Below are 7280 nucleotides of genomic sequence, written 5' to 3' on the forward strand. Positions count from 1 at the left end.
ATCGACAAGACCACTCCATTTTGTTTGCGAAATAAGAATGACTGACATGTATTGCCATTGTATGTGTTAATGTCTTAAGTATCCTTGACATCAAAAAGGTGTCCGTGTTTTGTCTCACAGAATTAAAAATTTTAAGTAACCACCTCATGAATTCGGAATGTGAATAAAAATGGATTTGTGCCACAACATTTTGAGATATTAAACATATTTTATGATCCACAACATGAGTCTCCATACCAGGTAGTTCTAATTGTTTAAAAATGGTCTCCTGTCTGTACTGACTGGTGCCGTTTTAATTCTGTAGGTATCAAACAGTACTTTTCTGTGCGTGATGTAATTTCTCTGTGATCGTCCGAATCGCTCCAAACCGCCATCGCCCGTTTGTGGCGCGTTTGTGCCAGTTTGTGGTGCATTTGTGCCAGTTTGTGGGGCATTTGTGCCAGTTTGTGGCGCGTTTGTGCCAGTTTGTGGTGCGTTTGTGCCAGTTTGTGGTGCGTTTGTGCCAGTTTGTGGTGCATTTGTGCCAGTTTGTGGCCCGTTTGTGCCAGTTTGTGGTGCGTTTGCGCCATTTTGTGCCAGTTTGTGCCAGTTTGTGGCCCGTTTGCGCCAGTTTGTGGTGCATTTGTGCCAGTTTGTGGTGCATTTGTGCCAGTTTGTGGCCCGTTTGTGCCAGTTTGTGGTGCGTTTGTGCCAGTTTGTGGTGCATTTGTGCCAGTTTGTGGCCCGTTTGTGCCAGTTTGTGGTGCATTTGTGCCAGTTTGTGGCGCGTTTGTGCCAGTTTGTGGTGCATTTGTGCCAGTTTGTGGCCCGTTTGTGCCAGTTTGTGGCCCGTTTGTGCCAGTTTGTGGTGCGTTTGTGCCAGTTTGTGGCGCGTTTGTGCCAGTTTGTGGTGCATTTGTGCCAGTTTGTGGCCCGTTTGTGCCAGTTTGTGGTGCGTTTGCGCCATTTTGTGCCAGTTTGTGTCCGAAGTGCTGCCCTGTGCTGCCGTCCCCAGACACATCCTCAGATCAATCTTAAGTGAATCCCACTCAGCGAGATCGCAGAATACACAAACTGCATCATTCCACTAAACGGATTTATTTTTATCACTGCAGCCTGCGGAAAAAGATTAAACAGTGCCATAAATAGGGCCATGAGAAGGAAAATGTGATTTATTGTCTTCCGAGTCAAAATTTTGCGATTAAACTTTTGAAATGTTGAGATTAAAGTCAAAGCACGTTTTGAGAATAAGAAGTCAGATTTTTCAAGCGTCACGTCAAAATCTCGATATTTATGTTGAGACGAAAGTAGAGTGGCCGAGCCAGGCTAATGTCAGACCAGTCAGCAGCGTTAGCAGTCAGCATGTGTTCTCTATCAAGGAGCTGGTGAAAATGTAATTTAGAGCCGGTTTCGATAGTCAGGAAATTCCTTCTCTTTTAGCCCGTGAGCGCTGAGCCGTAATTAGCATCCAGACTTTGAAGACACGTCAGAGGCAAAGACAGGAATTTCCCCTCTCATCTCTGAATTTTGAGCGTATTCTCAAAAGTCAATAAAAAAAAGTTTTTTCCCCTCAAAATGGCCGCAGTACTCTTCGGCATACGCTTTACATTCACCTGATGTAGAGGGAAAAAATTCCCTTCAACCCACAGGAGCAGGGTGAGACATCTGTGTGTGTGTGTGTGGTGTGTGCGCATGCATGCGCGCGTGTATGTGTGTGAGCGTGTGCGTGATGTAGTGTGCAAACTTTCTGTGCTTACAGCAGTGTGTGTGCATGCATGTGCATGTGTGTGTGTGTGTGTGTGAGCTTTACACTGTGCAAACTTTTTGTGCTTACAGCAGTGTGTGTGTGTGTGTGGTGTGTGTGCATGTACATGTGTGTGTGTGGTGTACAGTGTGCTACCTTTCTGTGCTTACAGCAGTGTGTGTGTGTGTGTGTGATAGCCAGAGACAGAAATGATTATACATCCCCATAGGGAGGTGCTGGATGGCGGTGTGTCACCTGACGCCGCTGCGGTTGGAGTTTAATTATTCAGACGCACCGGGCCTGATGCTGGCGAACCGCGCTGCTCTGTTTGGTACACGCCGCACAGATCAATAGCGGCGCCGCCCGGGGCCTTCCCAGAAGCCCGTGGGCCGAGCCGCGGAGCAGCCAGTCAGACAACGCGCACCGGCCCCGCCCCGAACACCTGGCGCTCCCTCCCGTGCGTCTGACTGGAGCTGGCGTGGGGTCCCCATAGCAACAGTGTCAGGACCGCTTTCCTTTCTGTCTGTGGACCTCAGCCCCTGCAAAAAAAAAACATTAGCACGATGCTACAGGAAATGTTTTGTGAATGGGTATAACGTTGCCACAACGTGGCCACAACGTTGTGAGAACGTTTTGTGTTAGCTGGGCGGCAGTACTTCCCTGAGGCGGCCTTTACTTTTGGAATCTGATACAGAGAAGAGACCCGATGCCTTCCCTAAACCGACAGAACACACACAGAGAAGCAGTGTAGTTTATAACCAGCCAAAGCAAACAAAATTAAATATCAAGTGCGCTTGGCACGTGTTTCTTAAGCGTCTGAATGTAATTAAGTAATTTATTTATCACGTGACATCGAGACTGTCCACGGGACGGAAATGGCATTTGGTGAGCTCATACAATTTAAGCTTTGTATTTAAGGTTGCCGTAGTTACTTTAAAGAAGACAGTTATGTATCTCATTTTACTGTTGACAGTCTGAGAGCAAACATTCACGGTGTTTATTTTAGCTCTGCCTAATTAAGTTAATATGCAGTTGGGATGTTTTGTTTCCTGTTAGCTTTGTGGGGGTTCTTGCGGTATTTGACGTTAAACAAAAAAAGGTTAAACAAGCACCTTTTTTTATAGAGAAACACAATCAGTGAAACATTTCATGTAAGCGGTGTATTTTTTAGACAAGGTTTCCATCTTTCACATTTTACAAAAGTTTACGAAATTAGTACACAATATAAAACGATTTATTTCTGTGTAAATATATTATCTTTGTTATTTCTTCGGTTCAAACCACTACTCCCCCACCAACACAGGCTAGGTAACAGCATGGGATGTAAGCAGTAATCATAAATACTGTATTGTGTTCATTAGACTTTAAAAATCCGGCATCGTTAAGATTGTCTGGTGCTTTCGTGGAGACCCCCACCGTCCGTACTACAGACACCAGATCAGATTCTCCCGCCGATGTTGTCTCTGGTTTCTGAAGGCTGTTTCAAACGCGCGGACTCACCGTCACGACACAGTAAACCCTCAGACCCATTGTCCCCGCAGTCAAAGAGAACTGGGGCTTGCCGGCTCCCGCGTATGAAAACATGCCACAACGTAAGAAGGGGTGTTGGATTTGGGCGCTGTGAAGGAAGCTGATTAGGCGGGTACCCCCCTCTGGGGGCCCCACCCCCCCCCCCCCCCCCCCCCTCGTCCCCCCAGTCCACCAGGTTTAAGGGGGCACGCAGACATCCTGCTGTCTGCTGGTACCTGCCGTCTTAACGAGAGGCCGGCCTGGCGTGCCAGCACTTTAAATGGCCGTCAGTAAAAGTTAAAGACCAGGGGGACGGGGACGGGCGCGGCGCGGAGCACAAATCACACGGCTCTCTCAGTCACAGCGCCGCTGCTCTCTGGGTCAGCCTCCACTGGGGCAGCACGCTCGGTTTTAAAATGAAATAAAATACTACGGCGCTCGTCGGTAACCCCTGGCTTTCCGTAAGTGCTAAAAATTGCAGTATCGTTACCTACAAAAAACACCTGACGGTGTCTACAAATCTTTTGATGGGGATTTAAAATGTTGTGCTTTGTGTCCTGCCTCGAGTCTGTTTCTCTGCCGTTTCTTTGTCTCAAAGTTGGAAAGTTGGTGAAAAATGAATGGGCTTTTTTTTTGTTTTCACTCAGTGTTTAGCTGTCCTGTCTCTGTAACACTTTAGGCTCAGTCTTTAACACATACTATTTCTCTGAAGAGTGCCTTGACCTTTTGAGTATGCGCTTGCGCACTTGGACACTTATTGAGTCAAATCCGGCTTCCTCTGTCTGACAAAATGCTCTCAGCTGAGTTCTCTATAGCACGGAATTGTTCAAGGGGATGCTGGGATAGTTCTGTGGGGTGCTGGGATTGTTCTGTGGCATGCTGGGATAGCTCTGTGGCATGCTGTAATTGTTCTGTGGGGTTCTGGGATTGTTCTGTGGGGTGCTTGGTTTGCACTGTGGCATGCTGGGATTGTTCTGTGGGGTTCTGGGATTGTTCTGTGGGGTGCTTGGTTTGCACTGTGGCATGCTGGGATTGTTCTGTGGGGTTCTGGGATTGTTCTGTGGGGTGCTTGGTTTGCACTGTGACATGCTGGGATTGTTCTGTGGGGTTCTGGGATTGTTCTGTGGGGTGCATGGTTTACACTGTGGGGTGCTGGGATTGCTCTGTGGGGTGCTGGGATTGCTCTGTGGGATGCTGGGATAGCTCTGTGGCATGCTGGGATTGCTGTGTGGGGTGCTGTAGCATTGAGCTGAGCATATTTCTAATCCCCACTGTAATGTTTATTCCTAGTTCTCAGTGCATGAATCTCTGAGCAGCATTCTTCAGGAAATGGGGGACTTCAGCCTTCCTGTTTGTGCTGAGAAACCAGGGAAAGGTTTAAATATAAGGGGAAATCCATATTACACACACACATGCACACACACAAAACATTACACACACACACGCACAGACCACACGAACACACACACCACACAGACACGCACACACGGACCACACAAACACACACATACACGCACACACAAAACATTACACACACACACAACATTACACACACACACGCACAGACCACACAAACACCACACAGACACCCGCACACACAGACCACACAAACACACGCACACACACCACACACACACACAAAACATTACACACACACACACATGCACAGACCACACAGACACACGCACACACAGACCACACAAACACACACACGCACGCACACATGCACACACACCACACACACATTACACACACGTACACCACACACACTCACAGAAATTCATGCTCACATGTATATATAAGAAAAGGAAATGGATGACTAATGTAACAGAAAATGCCGCATACATTTTGGTATGTGTCAGAAAAACATTGCTTCCAAACAGATTTTTAAAATAATAAAAGATTTTTTCCACACATTTTCCTTTTAAATTTTCTTTGGCCTGAGCCATATCAAAATTGACTAATAATTGCTCATAATTAATGGTCTTACCGTCTAATTGGTAATAAAAGAGGTAATCACGTTTACAAAAAACTAATTTAGGAAATCTATTTTAAACAAAATATATTTAGCAGCATAAACATTCCTCTGACTACAAGTTTCTTACACATAATTTACAGCAAGTAGCTACTTATCAAGAGATTATATACACAGATCTGGGGGCTAGTTTTCAGCTAAATCAACCAGAATTAAATGAAGTAAGTCTGGAGTAAAACTTGTTCGGTGATCCCCGAGATCGGGAAGCTTGCTCCGTACTGCAGCAACGCAATTTTGTGTGTGCAAGTGACACCGAGCCGAGATGTTTAAGGTATATTTTGGCACTTATACTTTATCTTTCCCTTATGTTTGGTTGGATTTCCTGGCGTGTAATTCTTAACATACGAAGAGACTCGCGGTTTGCAGAAATTCCGCGCTTTTTGATTTTTGCGTTTTCTTTTAAGTTCCACAAAAAAGGAATCCCTCTCGTTGATCGGGCTTTCTGTCATCTTCTCGAGTGCGCTCTTTCCCCAATAACAGATGTCTCGTTTGTCTTGTCATCGAGTTGCAATAGCCTGCTTTTTTTTTAAACAGGAAAGGAGATCGCATTTTGCATTTCTCGCAGTTTTAAGTAGGTCAGGGGTATATGAAAGCCCGACGGCTTAATCAAACAACTCTGTGTTCTATAGGCGGGTGTTCCAGCCGGGACCGTAGATCAGAGGTCTCCCGTCTGCTGTAGAGTTGCTCTGGACTACAGAGTCAATAAAGAGAGAAAGGGAGATAGGAAAAAAAAACCTCTTGGCTTTTGATCCTGCCTTTTGTAGATAAAATGACTGCAAATCGGTTTGAAAGACATTAACCTTTGGTCCGGGGTAATTCACGTTTATTTAGCATTATTGCGTAACGGATTGCTTGAATATACAGTAAGTATTGTGATCATTTACAGAGAAGGGGAGAAAGGGGGGGGGGGGGGGGGGGGGGGGTCGTGCCTATATGTTCCGGGAGAAAATATGATTTTCATTGAAATGTTTGAGTGTATTTAATTTGATTTACTCTCGGACGCGTGAGTTATTTGTTAAAGAGGAAGTGCGAATAAGACAGAGGTGGCATTGTGCGGTTTCACCGGGCCATGAATCAAGCACTCTGCCCGTAGGACACGCTCACTGCATGACCTGTTACTCCCCGTGACCCCGGCCATGCATCATGTGTCTGAGTGGCACGTCAGGGCACCATTGTGATTAGGCGCTAATTGCCCCGCAACGGCCGGCCCGGGACTGCTCTGTTTATTTATACGTGTCTGTTTTTACCGCCAGGCCCGTGTGCTGGCGTTGCGCGCGAGACGGACGTTGTTTTTGTTTTGTTTTTCAGCTAAAAATGCACCGGGGAAAATGGGAGGGCGCTGCATGCTGTGTGTGTATTTGTGTGTTTGTGCCAAGCCGGTATGTGAAAGGCCTTTTTGAGGACGGCAGCCGTGGCGCAAAGCGCGCTCAGTCAGAGGCTCATGGTGGGAGCTAACTTTCCGCTACTGCTAGCACCTCTGCGCTCATCGCTCATGAAGATGTTTTTTGTTTTGTTTTTGCAATTTTTAGTTCATCTTTAATAATATAAAAGTGACATTACTAAATGTGTCTTTTGAAGAAAAAAAATGTAGAACCTAAAAATGAACAAAGCGGACTCCCAGTTGTCAACAAAGAAATGCAAATATGTGCTAAGATGCTGTTTTTGACTAAAAAAGTTCGCCGATCTTGAGAAACACCAAAGCAATCTGCCGCAAGGAAAGACACCCTGTGTGCAGTGTGAATTAGTGATTAACTTGTGGGTCAGATTAAGTTTCATTCGGTCCTGAGATTTAACTAATACTACCTAATTCCCAGCTAGGATTAAAGTCAATAAATCCGTGGTGTTGGCACAGTAACTCTTTCCCTTAAAGGGAGTGCCTGCGTGCTCCAGTGCTGGTGTTCTGATCTGCTTTTAGCAGGTGGGTCAGTGTTCAGGTTTAATCCTATCTGCGGTCAAATGGTGACCAGCGCGAGGTTTGAACCCGTGACCTGCTGGTGCACAGCTCATTAATGA

At 46.1% G+C, this 7280-nt stretch overlaps 1 protein-coding gene across 3 annotated transcripts in view; it reads left to right on the plus strand.

Annotated features, from left to right (window-relative positions):
- The window catches only part of LOC118212632 (retinoic acid receptor RXR-alpha-A), a 114047-nt gene that overhangs the window by 57208 nt on the left and 49559 nt on the right, over positions 1-7280 (plus strand). The gene's annotated exons all lie outside the window — the stretch shown is intronic.

The sequence above is a fragment of the Anguilla anguilla genome, chromosome 14 (genome assembly GCF_013347855.1).
Source record: "Anguilla anguilla isolate fAngAng1 chromosome 14, fAngAng1.pri, whole genome shotgun sequence".
NCBI classification, from domain to species: Eukaryota; Metazoa; Chordata; class Actinopteri; order Anguilliformes; family Anguillidae; genus Anguilla; species Anguilla anguilla.